Raw genomic sequence first — 18,301 nt, 5'->3', positions numbered from 1 at the left:
ACTCTCTCTCCAGAGTTTCCTGTTGCTCTTTTAGCCTTCACAATATATTATGTTCTGTTTTGAAATATATCTGATGTTATAAGTATAACGCATTTGCTCTCTTCCTGATGCCGCTTAGTATGCTCACGTACCGTCTCTAGCCGGTTGATTTTCTGGATATCTGTAGCTGCTACTCATTCCTGTTAGAGTTACATTTGTCTTGTCTTTCCCCTCATGTTCACCCCTCCCCCCCCCCCCCCACACCCTCATTTCTCCCCTTCTCTGACACCTTTCATGTATATTTGTATTTTCTCTGTCGGCCTTCTCTGACACCTTTCATGTATATTTGTGTTTTCTCTGATACAGCCGACAGATAGACCATTTCTTTTATTATGACTGATGTTAGCAATCTGTGTGACCTATCCAGGTCATCAATTTGGCTCAAGATTGATTTTCCTTGGCACAGTTACTATCAGGATATAATATTATACATTTGCTGTTTCTTTCAATTTTTCCTGACACAGTCACATACTGCCTTTTTTAGATTGTACAAGTCTTTTATCAGTCATGTATTCCTGTATCTCGAAGGTCCTTTCTGTTTTTGTATTTTTTTTAAAAACAAATAAAATTGTTGATCTAAAAAAAAAGGCTCCCTGGTTGTACTAGGCAACTATAATTTAGTTTTGGACCCCAAGATAGACAAATCCTATTGCCCCTCTCATGCCTCCCCATCTTCCTTGACAGGCCCCTTCCTGACCTTTTGCAACTTGCTTACTGAATTTGATTTGTACGATATCTGGTCGAGAATATACATTTTATTCCCCAGTGCACAACTCTTATTCTAGAATCGATTTGATCCTATGTGATAAATGGTCTCTTCAAAAAACTAAAGATATCGATATCCTGCCTATTACCTGGTCTGACTGTGCCCCTATTCTCTGGAAATGGAATTCCAATACTACCCAGACTCCATCCCAACAATGGCGTCTCTACCCCCACCTCCTAAAGAACCCCCTGTCCAAGAAGATTATTCTAGATTCCATAAATTCCTATATGGCCGTCAACTCCCCTCTAGATATGTTTATTATAAACCACTGGTGTGCTTTCAAGGCAGTCGGGGCTGCCATTCAAGCTGGAGCCACTCTTAAAAAGCAAGCCATCCAACTACAATCAGATTTATAGGCTAAACTACAGACCCTAGAATCTGAGAATATGATCAATCCCTCCAGAGCTCTCAAGAAAGAACTCTCAAGTGTCCGCAGCCAACTTCAAAAACTACTCCTAGCCCGTACGCAAGCGGCATTATATAGAATGCGACAAAAGTTTTACCTTTTAGGTAATAGATCAGGTAGAATGTTGGCCTGCAAGCTTCGAGCTCAACAAACTAGGCACAGAATTAAATATATTTACTAAAGACATTACGAACCATTTTGCACAATACTACTCTCAACTCTACAATTTAATATCTGACCCTTCCACCCCCCCCCCCAACCTACTTCATCCTCTATTGCAGGCATGTCCAACCTGCAGCCCTCCAGCTGTTGTGAAACTACATATCCCAGCATGCCCTGACACAGTTTTGCTGTTAGAGAATGCTAAAACTGTGTCATGGCATGCTGGGATGTGTAGTTTCTCAACAGCTGGAGGGCCGCAGGTTGGACAGGCCTGCTCTATTTCCTCTTTCCTAGACAAACTGTCTTTACCCACTCTTACCCAGAACAACTATCTGCACTTAATGCTCCATGGTCCTCCACAGAAATTCTTACGGCTATTAAGTCACTTCCCCAAGGCAAGGCGTAGGGCCCAGACGGTTTTGTCACTGATTTTTGTCTCATTTCGTGACCTGTTGTCACCCTACTTGACTGACCTTTTTAATGAGTTCTCCACACTAGGCACCCTCCCTATGGAACTATTAGAAGCACGTATTGTAACCATCCCCAAACCTGGGAAAGACCCATCCTATTGCCACAACTATCGCCCTATTGCGCTGCTTAACTGTGATGTTAAACTATATGCCAAACTAATAGCTACCCGTTGTGACAGGAACACTGGAATAGTGTTTGAGGGCAAGTATGTTTGTCCCAGGTTCTTGTCCTACATGTTTTAGAAAAAAGAAACTTCCAGGAAAATGTTTGTTTTGTTAGCAGCTTTTCAGTCTGTTGGAAAAGCTGGATAATGGTTCTGGGAGAGAGAGAGGGGTCAAGTTCCAGCCATTGGGCCCAGTTCGGATCTTTGGCCTCACAGAGGGCTAATCAGGGCTTCCAGCTGTGTAAGAGTGTTATAGGGCTGCTAGCCTGATCAGTGTGTGCAGACTGCCTGGGGAGAAACTGCAGAATCTTTGCGAGGGAAACCTGCGTCCTTATACAAGTGAGCCACACAGTACTTACTGGAAAAACTCTGTGTTTTGTTTAGAGACAGTCAGGTACATCTTGTGTATAGTTAGTGCCGGACAGGCAAGGCATTTTCTTTTGAGGTTTATTTTTATTTTCTGTTTAATAAAACTGGTTGCGGCCAGTTGCACCACAAAACTGGACTTGTATGGTCTCTCAGCTGCTGCACACTACTGTTTACCCCAGGAGATGGCACCTGTTCCCCTACAGTGTTACACCGTATTAATAAATTTCTTCCATTGCTGATACAGCCGGACCAGACCGGCTTTGTTCCAGGGAGATGGTCATCAGACAACACACGCAGAGTAATTGATTCCGTCGCTCCCTTCTCTTGCTGTCACTTGATGCTGAAAAAGCATTTGACAGGCTTAACTGGTCTTAAATCCATGCAGTTCTTACTTGCTTTGGGTTTAAAGATCACATTTTATCATCTATCTTATCTTTGTATAGCTCTCCCACGGCCCGGGTGTTCAGCAATGGATTTTTGTCCGATCCATTCCCTATTACAAATGGTACGAGGCAAGGATGTCCTCTATCCCCTTGAATATTTGTTTTATCGATCGAACCCCTTGCCATTTCTATACGTAACGATCCAAATTTCCCAGGTCTGAAGATTGGTCCTTCCTGCCACAAACTGAACCTTTTTGCTGATGATGTCCTCCTTTTTGTTTCTGACCCCACTGTCACTCTCCCTTCCCTTCATTCTATCCTTGATACCTATAGTTTAGCCTCTTATTATAAACTTAATACCACAAAGACAGATGCCTTACCTATTAACCTAACCGCCTCCCTGCCTCTTCTTCAAACCTCTTACCCATATATAATTGACAGAAAGACATGATAAAATACTTAGGCATCAACATCCCTACTATCGCTTCCGAAGTCTTCACCTCTAATCTCTCCACTCTAGTAGCGACGCTAGAGGCCTTAACAACCTCCTGGCGGCCGTACGATGTCTCCTGGCTAGGTCGCATGGCTGCTTTTAAAATGTCCCTTTTGCCTAAATTAATGTATTTATTCCGCACAATTCCATATATTTTCCCAAAAAAGTCCCTCCAGACCTGCTCTTCCATTCTAACAAAGTATGTTTGGTCCTCGAAACCTCCTACATTAGCACGCTCTAAATGGTACTGCTAAAGGCACTAGGGGGACTCAACCTACCTGACATACTTATACCAAGAAGCCTGCCTCTTAGCTTCCATTAAGAATTATTTTAACTCTAACTTGCAAATAGGATGGGTAGAGCTTGAGCAATCCTTTGCTTGCTCTTTCCCCCTTACAAATCTGTTCTGTATTCCTAAATCATTCCGACCCCACCTCCCCAACCTGCTCCCCTCTACACAGGCCTCTCTGAAAGTCTGGGATAAATTATCTGCCACTATGTCATCCCCTGCCTGCGCTGTACCACAGATCTCCATCACCACACTCACAAAACTAATACCCCACATGAATCTCGCCAAATGGAGAGCTCTAGTTGTAACATTTAAAAAAAAGGAAAAAACCACCCTAAGGTGATTCTCTCCAGGCGCTGATCGGGGAAGGTCGGCACAGCAGCTAAAAAGAGGGAGGTTGGTCAGACCTCATATAAAATAGCAACAGTAGGATTCTAGCGCTAAACGGTCATATATGAGATGAGCAAATTAATACACAAACATATTTAGTTCATATAAAATTCACTAAAACGTCCATAGAATAGACAATAACAACATAAAGTGTTAATAAACCCTAGAAAAGGGTGTACGGCATAACTCCAGGTCACAATTAGCTAAAAGATGGAGGAGGTGTTAGGACCTGTTCCTATATAAAGAGTCCCCTTCTGTATCCAAATGTATCAACAGAGTAGTCTTTTGTTAGCAATAGTTACCACAGATGGTCAAGGATTATTAAGCGGCTCTGCATCCCGCAGTTTTGCAGTTCCTTGGTGTAGTGGTGAAAGTAGGTTCCTCAGTTCAGATGGTTTACCTCCAGCAAAGGTACATGAGGTTCCGTGTGGGGGCTTGGTTCAGGTCCTCTGTCTCCAAATTGTTGTAGGTCCAGGGAGTGATGTAAGAGAGCAGCTCACACCAACGCGTTTCGTTGTGTTCACACAACTTTTTCAAGGTGCTAAACTGGGCTGTAAGTAAGGGTTTATATACCCAACAAATATGGCTGCTCATTTGCATAATAGATTGTGATTAACCAACTCATCTCAAAATATGACCAATTAATGACAGACATATATGTCCACAATAAACCATATGTTAATACATTTATAAAATACCAGAAATTAGTTTAATAATGTGTTTATTCACATATCTAGTAAACACATGACCGCTTGGGGATATCTCACCTGAGGAGTTATATCTAAAACGTGGAATAATGTCCCGTTTTTCATAATCTATAGACTTCTACTGTGGTCTGATTCCAGACCACATTTTTATAGTAGCCACACAAGGGTCTACATCCCCTCACCTGAGGCTGTAACGTTGCTTGGAGACTTATTAGATGGTATTTTCCTACTACCTTTCTCATCTCTCCAACAGAAATTCTCCTTACCTTCCTCGGAACTCTTCCACTATCTACAAATAGCACATTGGTGGAAATCATTCCCCCCTGCCTTAATCTCACCGGACATTACCTCACAAAAGCTTCTTACCTGACCTTCCCTATTCAACTCTAGCGGCTATATTTCATTCTGGTATAGAGTGTTAATAACTCCTGCTTTCCCTACCAAGTCCACTGCCCAACTGAAATGGGAATCAGATATTGGCAGAACGCTGTCGCCGATTGAATGGCAAAAAGTCTTCTTGTCCTCCTACTCCATATCCCCGGTGTTTAAACCACACTGAAATGCATATAAAACTAGTTCATAGATTGTATTTGCCCCCGCACCGGTTGCATACATTTTGGCCCTCATGTAGCAACATATGTTGGCGACTATGTGGTAATGTGGGCCATATCTATATGTTTTGGTCTTGGCTAGTGATCTCTAACTATTGGTCCGAAGTTTTTGTCTTAATTAATAAAGTATTAGACCTAAATATCTCTCCAGATCCAACATTGGCGCTACTTCACATTGTTCCTCATTCTGTCCCCCCCTCCAGCAGGTACGTCTTGGGCAATATCCTAAGCTCAACTATGGAAACAGCCTTTATCCCTGACGATTCTGAAAGTAATCCATAAAACAAACTACCATTTGTCATGGCCGTGATTTTTGTGAACCCGGTGTTAGTGAAGTCTGTGCGGGCAACTGGAGGACTATGTGTATATTAGGCTGGTCTGTAGGAATCAGTGAGAAGAAGGAGCAAGCCCTGACCAGGAATCGAACCCGGGCCTCGGTAGAGGAAGCCGTATCCTGACCACTGGATCACCAGGGACTTGGTGTTGATAGCAGGATGGTGAATGTATTGGTGAGATTGAACTGGATATACTGTCACAGGAGTGGGTGCTTGTGTACTCAAGGTTATTATGAAAAAGTTTCTCTGGAGTCACGCAGAACTAGGCTGGTTACTGGCTGGATTTAGAACCGGACTGGTTACTGGTGAGACTGAGAACCAGGCTGGTTACCAGTGAGACTGGGAACCGCACTATGAACCGGGCTGTTGTACCAGTATACTGGAATGCAACTGTAATCCAGGCTGGTACCGGATGTAACTGGAAACGCAACTGAAAGAAGAACGATGACTGTGGCTGTAACTTTAAGACAAGGTGGAAGAACACTGCGGCTGTGGCTTTAAGATGAGACTGAAGAATACTGCGGCTGTGGCTTTAAGACCAGACTGAAGAATACTGCGACTGTGGCTTTAAGACGAGACTGGAGAATACTGCAGCTGTGTCTTTAAGATGAGACTGTAAAATACTGCAGCTGTGGCTTTAAGATGAGACTGAAGAACACTGCAGCTGTGGTTTTAAGTTGAGACTGTAGAATACTGCAGCTGTGGCTTTAAGATGAGACTGAAGAATACTGCAGCTGTGGCTTTAAGATGAGACTGAAGAATACTGCAGCTGTGGCTTTAAGATGAGACTGTATAATACTGCAGCTGTGTCTTTAAGATTGGGCTATAGAAATACTGGATATCAATGGTAACACAACTGTAATCCAGACTGGGTAGCAAAAGAGCAGAGTTTTACAGGAACCGAAGTACAAGTGTTACCTTTAGGGAGCTCAGCTTCAAAGCTCACACAGAGCTGTGTGTGACACAAGGAACTGGCAGAGTCTCCAACTCAAGTCTCCTAACTTATACTTCCTGGTCCTTGGTGATTGGTGAGCAGTGTCAGGTGATTCAGAGAGTCTCAGGCTGGCACAGGATTGGACATCTCTGGGTCAGTGTTAGGGTCTCCTGCCCTGTGCTGCCACGTTGTCATGGCAACCGGGAGACAAGTGCTAGCGGAGTAACCTGAGCGCAGCTGATACTCCGGTTCGGGTCTTTTGCTGTGCAGTGGTTACAGGCTCTGTGCACGGCAGGGGATCCGGTGCTGGTTTTTGTGCTCACAGTCTGTGAGGTCTGAGTGGGGCGTGGACAGCACCTGCTATATAAGGCCTCTTCTCAGGTTAAGCAGATGCTGCTGAATCTTTGTTGGTTAGTCAGTTGCTGAAAGTTAGCCAGTACTGTGTAGCTTTGTGTTTGTTGTTGCTTACTGCAAATAGGCCTGGGGAATCCAGACCTAGCAGTAAGACTGGAGTCAGTCGTTTAACTTGCTGGGGTTCTTTTGCTACTCTGTGAACTTAGCAAGTTTGCGGCTGTATTCTCAGATTTGCCTGCCAAAATCCTGTCTCACTGTGCAAGGTGTTCAGGTGTCAGTAAGCTGAACCTGTGCACTGCAAGTGAGGATTAGGATTGTGGAGACTCTCCTTGTGTCTATCATTCCATATCTGACCAAGGAGTTTACTGCCACACCCGTTGGTAACCCTTTAGGGTTTTGCTGTTGCCCTTAGCAACAGCATTTCGGGTTCTCTACGTATTAAAACACAACATCTTGCTTTTTCCATCTGAGCATTACTAATACTAGGGAGACACCCAGTTCCTTAGCCTCTGGGCTTCTCTGTTCACTTTGTGTTTATTTTGTTACCCTATCACCTTCTGTGTACGTAATGTCATATTCCCCAGTCTGTCTGTGAGTTCATTTGTTTTGCATCCCTATCCGTTCAGACACCAGTACATTCCTGCAGGCACTGGTGTGCATAACAGTTCAAACACCAGTACATTCCTGCAGGCACTGGTGTGCATAACAGTTCAGACACCAGTACATTCCTGCAGGCACTGGTGTGCATAACATATTCAGCAGCCTAATACTCCTGTTGAAATTTTGTGGGAATATGGAGCATACCCCTCAAAATACGTTGCAACAGGTGGTCGATCACGTGCAGGTCCTGACTCGACAATTTAATGATTTGTCCATTAAAATGCACACCTCCCAGGCCGCTGGCGGAGCTCCCGCAGCAGCAGCACCTTCAGGGGTTAAGGAGCCGAAAGTAAATCTCCCGGATCGTTTTTCTGGAGATCGCTCGCAGTTCTTTTGTTTCAAGGAGAGCTGCAAGCTATACTTCCGGCTTAGGCCTCAGTCTTCTGGGTCGGAGATTCAGCGGGTGGGCATAGTGATTTCCTTACTACAAGGAGACCCACAGGTCTGGGCATATGGGTTGCAGCCTGACTGTCCGTCGCTTAAAAGTGTTGATGCTTTTTTTACGGCACTGGGCATGTTGTATGATGACCCTGACAAGACGGCCTCAGCCGAGGCTCAGATTTCGATCCTTAAGCAAGGGCGAAGGCCAGTTGAGGTTTACTGTACGGAGTTTCGGAGGTTGGCCCATGATACCCAGTGGAATGACCCAGCCCTGAGACACCAGTACCGAAGAGGTCTTTCTAACCAGATAAAAGACCAACTGGTACAATATCCCTTGCCTGATAGCTTGGATCAGCTCATGCAGTTATCCATCCGGGTGGATAGACGGCTGAGAGAGCGTAGGCTTGAAAGGGAGACCGAGGTTTCCTTCTTTCCCAAGGGAACCTCAGACTCTGAGGAATTTTCCGAGGAGCCTATGCAGATTGGGGCTACCCGCCTCTCCTCGCGTGAGAAGACGCGGAGGAGACAGCAGGGGTTGTGTTTGTACTGTGGGAATAAAGGTCATGTGGTAGTACCATGCCCAGAAAAGCCGGAAAACTTCAGGGCCTGAGGGTGATGGGAAATATCCTGTCAGGCCAGAAGTCAGAATTTCCCAAGAAGACTTTTATCATTCCGGTGACCTTGAAGATCCTCGGTCAAACTGTCAAGACTGAGGCCTTTGTGGACAATGGGGCTGACAGGGTTTTTATGGACCGCCAATTCGCCCTGAAACACTCTGTTCCCTTATTACCCTTGGCATCGGAAATTGAGATTTGTGGGTTAAACGGGGAACCATTATCCCAAGGTAAAATTACCTCTTGCACTAGCCAGATTTCTTTGTTTATTGGAGCCACACACTCTGAAAAATTGTCATTTTATGTGACTGTCTGTACTTTTGCCCCATTGGTGTTGGGGTTACCCTGGTTAAGGGCCCACAATCCTCAATTTGACTGGGTATCTGGGGAGATTCTTAGTTGGGGTACTGATTGTTTCAGGAGTTGCTTGAGCCTTCCAGTCAGGCTCTCGCAGCTAAGTTTGCCAGGATTGCCAGGGTGTTATGCAGATTTTGCGGACGTGTTCTCCAAAAAAGTTGCAGAGGTACTACCTCCCCATCGCCCCTATGACTGTGCCATTGATTTGTTGCCAAATGCTAAGCTTCCCAAGAGCAGGTTGTACTCCCTATCACGTCCTGAGACTCAGGCTATGGCAGAGTACATTCAGGAGAACTTGGCTAAGGGATTTATCAGACCTTCACAGTCTCCAGTTGGGTCGGGGTTCTTCTTCGTGGGTAAAAAGGACGGTTCATTGCGACCCTGCATCGACTTCAGGGAATTGAACCGTATCACGATTAAAAACTCATACCCACTGCCTCTCATTTCGGTCTTGTTTGACCAGCTTCGTACTGCCACCATTTTTTCTAAGATTGACCTACGCGGTGCGTACAAATCTAATCCGAATAAGAGAGGGGGATGAATGGAAGACTGCCTTTAATACCCACTCAGGGCATTATGAATATTTGGTGATGCCTTTTGGGCTCTGTAATGCCCCGGCAGTCTTCCAGGATTTCATGAATGATGTACTCAGGGAATATTTGGATAGATTCTTAGTTGTATACTTAGATGACATCCTAATCTTCTCCCATTCCCTGGAGGAACATCGGAAGCATGTACGCTTAGTCCTCCAGAAACTCAGAGACCACCGGCTTGGGGCGAAGCTGGAGAAGTGCGAATTTGAAGTTCAGCAAATCGCATTTCTAGGATATATTATCTCCCCAGAAGGTTTCCAAATGGAGGGTTCCAAGGTACAGGCAGTCCTGGATTGGGTGCAGCCCACTAGTTTGAAGGCGCTTCAGCGTTTCCTGGGCTTTGCAAATTTTTATAGACGATTTATCGCTGGATTTTCGTCTATAGTGGCGCCCTTGGTGGCACTCACTAAGAAAGGGGCGGATGTTGCTCACTGGTCTTGTGAGGCTAAAGCGGCTTTTGCCCGTCTCAAAAGGGCATTTGTATCGGCCAAGGTGCTGCGACACCCAGATCCAGAGCGTCCTTTTGTGGTGGAGGTGGATGCCTCTGAGATGGGTATTGGGGCAGTGCTCTCTCAGATGGGAGTGTCTGATAATCGCCTTCATCCCTGTGCTTACTTTTCCCGTAAATTTTCGCCTGCCGAGATGAATTATGACGTGGGTAACCGGGAATTGTTGGCTATTAAGGATGCACTCGAGGAGTGGAGACACTGGCTTGAGGGGGCTAAGTTTGTGGTCTCAATTCTCACCGACCATAAGAATCTGGCATATTTAGAGTCAGCGAAGCGTCTCAATGCCAGGCAGGCACGATGGGCTTTGTTTTTTGCTCGCTTTAATTTTTTGATAACATATCGCCCTGGGTCAAAAAACATCAAGGCTGATGCGCTCTCGCGGAGTTTTGCTCCAATCCAGGAGACCACCGAGGAGCCGTTGCCCATTGTGTCCCCATCATGTATTAAAGTGGGCATTACCCAGGACCTCTTATCATTAGTCCTTAGAGCACAGGAGCAGGCTCCTCCAGACCTTCCAGTAGGTCTTTTGTTTGTGCCTCCTAGGTTAAGACAGCGAGTGTTCCTGGAATTCCATGCCAAGAAGTCGGCAGGTCACCCGGGTATTGCCAGAACTCGGGAGTTGCTATCTAGGGCGGTGTGGTGGCCCTCGGTGGCTAAGGATGTGGATCAGTGGGTTCGGGCATGTGACATCTGTGACCGAAATAAGACTCCTAGAGGGGTTCCTGTTGGCCCATTACATCCACTCTCTATCCCATCTAAGCCATGGACCCACATTTCAATGGATTTTGTGGTGGACTTGCCCAAATCCTCGGGGATGACAGCCATCTGGGTTGTCGTTGACAGGTTTTCGAAGATGGCGCACTTCGTTCCACTGGTTGGGCTGCCATCGGCCAGACGCCTGTCTGAATTATTTATGCTGCATGTTGTGCGTCTCCACGGGTTGCCACTTGATGTGGTCTCTGACCGCGGATCCCAGTTTGTGGCCAAATTCTGGAGGGCATTTTGTTCCGATCTCCAGATTTCTGTCAGCTTGTCGTCAGGCTACCATCCGCAGTCTAACGGGCAGACTGAAAGGGTGAACCAGTCCTTGGAGCAGTTCCTCAGGTGTTATGTCTCCAAGTGTCAGACTGACTGGGTTGCTCATCTGTCCATGGCGGAGTTTGCCTATAACAACGCGGCTCACTCTGCTACAGGGATCTCTCCCTTCCTTTGTGTGTATGGGCATCATCCTAAGGCCAATTCTTTTGACCCCCTGGACTCCACGCCTGGTGGTTCCTCTGTGGTTTCGGTCCTTAGAGGTATTTGGAGGAAAGTGAAGAAAGCCCTTGTGTCTGTGTCATTAGTGACCAAAAGGGTTTTTGATAAGCGGAAAAGACCCTGCAGCTTCAAATTAGGAGACTTCGTCTGGTTGTCTACCAAGAATTTGAAGTTGAGACAGCCATCTCATAAGTTAGGCCCCCGGTTCATCGGCCCTTATAAGATCACCAGGGTTATCAATCCGGTGGCATTTCAGTTAGATCTGCCCCGTTCTTTGGGTATCAATAAAACATTTCATTGTTCCCTTTTAAAACGGGCGATTAGTAATCCTTCTTCCAGTGGAAGACCTTCCCCTCTTCTGATACGTGGCCAGAGGGAGTTTGTTGTTGAAAGGATTCTTGACTCCAAGATGGTTCGGGGTCGGCTGTCATTTTTGGTGCACTGGAAGGGGTATGGCCCGGAGGAGCGGTCGTGGGTGCGCAGTTGTGATCTTCATGCCCCCAGACTGATACGCTCTTTCTTCTCGCAGTTCCCCGATAAACCCGGTGGTAGGGGTTCTTTGACCCCTCGTCAGAGGGGGGGTACTGTTAGGGTCTCCTGCCCTGTGCTGCCACGTTGTCATGGCAACCGGGAGACAAGTGCTAGCGGAGTAACCTGAGCGCAGCTGATACTCCGGTTCGGGTCTTTTGCTGTGCAGTGGTTACAGGCTCTGTGCATGGCAGGGGATCCGGTGCTGGTTTTTGTGCTCACAGTCTGTGAGGTCTGAGTGGGGCGTGGACAGCACCTGCTATATAAGGCCTCTTCTCAGGTTAAGCAGATGCTGCTGAATCTTTGTTGGTTAGTCAGTTGCTGAAAGTTAGCCAGTACTGTGTAGCTTTGTGTTTGTTGTTGCTTACTGCAAATAGGCCTGGGGAATCCAGACCTAGCAGTAAGACTGGAGTCAGTCGTTTAACTTGCTGGGGTTCCTTTGCTACTCTGTGAACTTAGCAAGTTTGCGGCTGTATTCTCAGATTTGCCTGCCAAAATCCTGTCTCACTGTGCAAGGTGTTCAGGTGTCAGTAAGCTGAACCTGTGCACTGCAAGTGAGGATTAGGATTGTGGAGACTCTCCTTGTGTCTATCATTCCATATCTGACCAAGGAGTTTACTGCCACACCCGTTGGTAACCCTTTAGGGTTTTGCTGTTGCCCTTAGCAACAGCATTTCGGGCTCTCTACGTATTAAAACACAACATCTTGCTTTTTCCATCTGAGCATTACTAATACTAGGGAGACACCCAGTTCCTTAGCCTCTGGGCTTCTCTGTTCACTTTGTGTTTATTTTGTTACCCTATCACCTTCTGTGTACGTAATGTCATATTCCCCAGTCTGTCTGTGAGTTCATTTGTTTTGCATCCCTATCCGTTCAGACACCAGTACATTCCTGCAGGCACTGGTGTGCATAACAGTTCAAACACCAGTACATTCCTGCAGGCACTGGTGTGCATAACAGTTCAGACACCAGTACATTCCTGCAGGCACTGGTGTGCATAACAGTCAGGTGACAGTCACTGTCACGTGAGTACTCTAGACTAGGCTCTGATGTGGAGTGAGGCCTAGCAGGCCAAAAGAACACTGAAGCCTGAACTTCTGCAAATGAACAGAGGATGCTGGCTTTTAGGCCTAAATTCAGATTGCTGAATTCAGATTCACACAGAAGATTAATCACCACAGGTGCAGCTCGTTAACTCTGCACTCAGGAAACTCATGGTACTGACAAGCTGTCTATCCCAGTGAGCAAAGAGACACAGGATCCAGGACAGATGGCAGGGGTAAGTCACCAAATATGAGTACAGTCAGGATCGTGAGACCATTTCCTTATGGAAACTGAATTTATCCCTTACTCAAACACTGCTCCCTCTCCCTTAGAACGTTGGTCCCATTGGCACACATATGTGACAGTAGGTGAGGGATCAAATTATTTCCCAAACGCACCACAAAGTGACCCACTCCAATTTAGTCTAAACGAGACCTCCACTTTGTACTTCGATATTTCCTCTCCTTTTCGTCCTCATTATGCTGCCCGTTGGATTTCTTGGGACACAATTTTATGTATATATTGCTGTATAGGATATTAATTTCCACATTACCAGTACTTCGCACCAACTGTCTAGAGTACATTTGTTCCCCATGTGACTCCCTTTCTATCAGTGCTTCCCTTGCTATTATTACAATGAATGTACCTCTATCTGGATATATTTACCACATGCACCCCCCCCCCCCCCCCTTCCCCTTCTCCAATGTTCCCTATCGTCCCCTCCCTTTTTCTTTTCTGTACCCCATAAAAACAGTTTTTCTCTCAATAAAAACTATTGATGAAAAAAAAAAAGTTCACTATCCCATAGGTTAGTGAGCACTTTTGAGTGAACAGGGGTGTGACTCAACCAGGTGAAGGGTGCAAATCATGCTGCTGCGGCCACTGATGTTTCATCACTGCGGCAGCGGCAATTTGCCCGCATTGCCTGCAAACTCCCCAACAGAAACATGGAAATTGATGTATAGGAATAATCAAGCACTAAAGCAGTCATAGGACCTTGGGGGTAATTCAGAGTTGATCGCAGCAGCAAATTTGTTAGCAGATGGGCAAAACCATGTGCACTGCAGGGGGGGGGGGGGCGCAGATATAACATTTGCAGAGAGAGTGATGCACAGAATGTTGTGCTGCATGCCAAATTAAATAAATTAGCTTTATACAAATTACTGAATAACACTTTTCTTTAGGTATGTATACTGGGCCTAATTCAGACCTGATTGCTGTTGTGAAAAATCGCACAGCGGCCGATTATCAAATGACTGTTCATGCGTATGCACCACAATGTGCAGGCACGAACCGAAACAGCGACAGAATGTGTGCGAAAATTTAGAGCTCTAGGCGTACGCAAAGTGATTGACGTGAAGCGGACGTTTGTGGGTGGTAACTGCCCGTTTTCTGGGAGTGTCAGGAAATACGCAGGCGGTCCCAAGCGTTTTCAGGGAGGGTGTGTGACATCAGCTCCGGCTCTGCACTGTAGTTGTTAGTCCTGGGCTATGCACAGACTGAAAAAATCATTAGATGGTGAGTGAGTTGCAAACGGATTTGCAACTCTGGTGTCTGGTGTACGCATGCATTCACACACTTGTACGGGGCGGGTTTTCACTCTGTCTGGGCGGCGACTATCTGATCGCAGACCTCTGCAAATTTGCAGAGGAGCGATTTGGTCTGAATTAGGCTCATTGTCATGTATATGCTCATTTTGGCAGTGTTGTGCATAACTTATTACTATTGTAAGCAACACATGACCCTTAATGCCTGCCTAACATTGGGGGTCATTCCGAGTTGTTCGCTCGCAAGCTGCTTTTGGCAGCTTTACACACGCTAAGCCGCCGCCTACTGGGCCTAATTCTGAGTTGATCGCAGCAGCAAATTTGTTAGCAGTTGGGCAAAACCATGTGCACTGCGGGGGGGGGGGGGATATAACATTTGCAGAGAGAGTTAGATTTGGGTGGGGTGTGTTCAAACTGAAATCTAAATTGCAGTGTAAAAATAAAGCAGCCAGTATTTACCCTGCACAGAAACAAAATAACCCACCTAAATCTAACTCTCTCTGCAAATGTTATATCTGCCCCCCCTGCAGTGTACATGGTTTTGCTAACAAACTTGCTGCTGCGATCAACTCAGAATTACCCCCATTATTCTGACTAGAAGAAATCCATAATCAAAAAGAGATAGACAAAAAAAAAACTGTTTTGGGAGCTCTCCTTATTGCTGACAAAGATAAATATATAAGAAAATTAAATATCAGGTAGATGCTGTGTTTCTAAAACGTAACCTTTATTATTCCCTGGGGTAAAATGATCACAAAGTCATAAAACTTGATTGCCTTTTGAACAAATAAGGTTCAAGATCACAGTGTGAATATTTGGGTGAAGTATTAATAAGTTAGATTCCTATACAGATTTGATATTACCAGGAATCATAAACAATCACTGTATAACTGGGAAATATTTGGTATACCGTGATACGTTTGAAGAGAGTTTAAAGAAAAAAGGGCCAAAGAGAGAACCTTGGACTGTTTAGGATTTCCTCCTATAGAAAATGCCCACAGTACCTAGCATTCCCAGGTGGTCTCCCATCCAAGTACTGACCAGGCCTTACCTGCTTAGCTTCCGAAATTGGACAAGATCGAGCATATTCAGGATAGTATGGCCGTGGGCAAGTATTCATGGAGGGTTGAAGGAAGATAGACACTTCTGCTTTTTGTACTCACAAATCAGTCAGTTTTTGTACAAAACGAACCTATGCTTTCCAAATGAGAGGGTGTATGAAGGAGATGTTCAAAAAGAAAAATAGAGTCTGGTCATTTAATGACCAGGGGTGAAGAAAGTATTAAAGTGCACTTCTGCTTTCTGTTGTAATGGTATATTCAACTGGGGTAAGCACTGGGCTTAAAACCAGACTAACCATTAACCAGATGAGAGAGTGATGAGAAGAAAGAAACAATTTAGAGACTCAGTAGCACAATTTAATAGTTTGTTATATGGTCACCCCGGTCATTAGATTTCATTTGCTCATATGAGGTGTATCTGACTCTAGATAATGGGTGAAGTATGATAGGAGGAGCTCAAGGCTGGACCCAAAGAAATTATTGTTAAAAAGTGTAACGTCAATCTTCTGTATCACAGAAAAAATGTCCCGTGATTATATTCACACCAAAGCAGAGCTCATAGCTGATTTCACAGAAAATGAGCTCAATGCTGGCCCTGAAACTGATTAAATGTATCAAGTATATCTTGAATATCAGATACTACTGAGAGTGTGCTGAAATTTTAGTCATATACAGATAGAGGTGAATTGGATATCTGGATTTCGAAGTCTACTTCTGGTAAGTCCACGTACCTCCCCTCGGCTGCTCCACTGGCTAGACGTTCCTACACTGGGCCGTCTCTGCAGTCCTTTCGGATGCCGCGCTTTAAAGGTAAAGCATGAGGTGCCTCCAATGCGGCACGAGGTTCAAGAGGTAAGTCTCGTAAACCTGCCACCTCCTCTACCCAGGAACAGCTCTGTCTCCTCCAAACCCTCAGCATAACAGTGTCCCTCCACTCCAGGGGTACCTCAGGGTGGGAAGCTCGTCTGAGATTCTTGAGCTCTATCTGGAACAGTTCCTGCCAGGACGCCTGGGTAAAAGATCTTATCTCCCAAGGCTACAAGCTGGAATTCGAAAGTCTTCTACCTCTCAGGTTTTTCAAGTCGGGTTTACCAGCTTCAGAAACCATGCGCCTCACGTTGCAGGAGGCCATTCAAAAGTTAGCCCAGACCCAGGTCATTGTTCCTGTGCCACCTCAACAACATGGCGAGGGATACTACTACAGCCTTTTTGTGGTACCAAAAAAGGACGGTTCAGTGACACCCATTTTAAACCTCAAATCGTTAAACCCATATCTGCGGGTTTTCCGGTTCAAAATGGAGTCTCTGAGAGCAGTGATCTCAGGTCTGGAGGAGGGAGAGTTCTTGGTATCCCTGGATATAAAGGATGCTTACCTACATATACTGATATGGCCGCCTCATCAAGCTTACCTCAGGTTTGCTCTGCTGCAGGAACATTACCAGTTCTAGGCGCTGCCCTTCGGCCTATCCACGGACCCAAGGGTTTTCACCAAAGTGATGGTGGAAATTATGTTCCAACTCAGGATTCAAGGTGTGAACATTGTCCCCTACCTGGATGATTTGCTGATCAAAGCAAGATTGAGGGAAGTACTGCTGGACAGCATCTCCCGCACTACATCCCTGCTATCACTACACGCGTGGATTCTGAACTTTTAAAAGTCCCACCTGGAGCCAACCCAGCATCTCCAGTTTCTTGGGATGATCCTGGACACGGTGGCTCAGAAGGTCTTCCTCCCTACGGACAAGGCGAACGCAATTCAGAAGTTGGTTCGGGCCGTTCTGCAGTAGGACAGAGTCTCGGTACATCTCTGCACCCGTCTGTTGGGGAAGAAGGTGGCCTCCTTCAAGGCCATTCAATTTGGCAGATTCCATTTGAGGATATTCCAACTGGATCTTGTGAAGAAATGGTCGGGTTCAAATCTGCAGATGCACCAGGTCATACATCTCTCACCACAGGCCAGGATCTCCCTCCTGCCGTGGTTGCAATCCTCCAACCTCTTGGAGGGGCGGAGCTTCGGGATCCAGGATTGGATTCTCTTGACCACAGACGCCAGCCTCCGCGGCTGGGGAGCGGTAACCCAGGGACAACAGTTCTAGGGCTGATGGTCACTCCTCGAAAGCCGCCTCCCTATAAACATACTGGAACTCAGAGCGATCTACAATGCTCTACTACAAGCAGCTCATCTGCTCCAAGGCCTGGCCATTCAGGCACAGTCGGACAACGCCATGGCTGTGGCTTACGTCAAACGACAAGGTGGAACAAAGAGCAGGGCTTGCGTGAGGGAGGTATCCAAGATTTTCCGCTGGGCTGAATAGAATGCAAGGGCGGTGTTGGCCATATTCATTCAAGGAGTCGACAACTGGGAAGCAGACTTCCTTAGCCGTCACGACCTCCAACCAGGAGAATGGGGTTTTCACCCTCAGGTGTTTCAACTGATAACAGATCTGTGGGGCTGCCCACAGATCGATCTGATGGCCTCTTGGCTCAACAACTAGTTTCAGTGCTATTGTTCCAGAACAAGGGACCCTCTGGCATCCGCAGTGGATGCACTGACAACTCCATGGGATTACCAGCTGGTGTACCTGTTTCCTCCGATTCCGTTGCTCCCCAAGGTTCTAAAGTGAATCAAAAGAGAGGTAGCTCAGGCAATTCTCATCACCCCAGACTGGCCTCAGAGGGTTTGGTACGCGGATCTTCTGGAGATGGCGATAGAAGACCCCTGGCCCCTACCACTAAGGGAAGATCTTCTTCAACAAGGACCGTTCGTCTACCCGGACTTACGTCGGCTTCGTTTGACGGCATGGCGGTTGAGCGGAACCTTCTAGCTGAGAAGGGCATTCCGGACAAAGTTATTACCACCAGAAAGCCGGTTACGT

General features: G+C 46.1%; 1 pseudogene; it reads right to left on the bottom strand.

Moving 5' to 3' along the window:
- Positions 1-15,356: 15,356 nt before the first annotated feature.
- On the bottom strand, positions 15,357-15,474 carry LOC134912254 (5S ribosomal RNA; annotated as a pseudogene).
- Between the last annotated feature and the right edge of the window lie 2,827 nt (positions 15,475-18,301).

Source organism: Pseudophryne corroboree, chromosome 4 (assembly GCF_028390025.1).
Source record: "Pseudophryne corroboree isolate aPseCor3 chromosome 4, aPseCor3.hap2, whole genome shotgun sequence".
In the NCBI taxonomy this organism is placed as follows: domain Eukaryota; kingdom Metazoa; phylum Chordata; class Amphibia; order Anura; family Myobatrachidae; genus Pseudophryne; species Pseudophryne corroboree.
The sequence above is the reverse complement of the archived record's forward strand: the minus strand, read 5'-3'. Positions and strand labels throughout refer to the sequence as shown.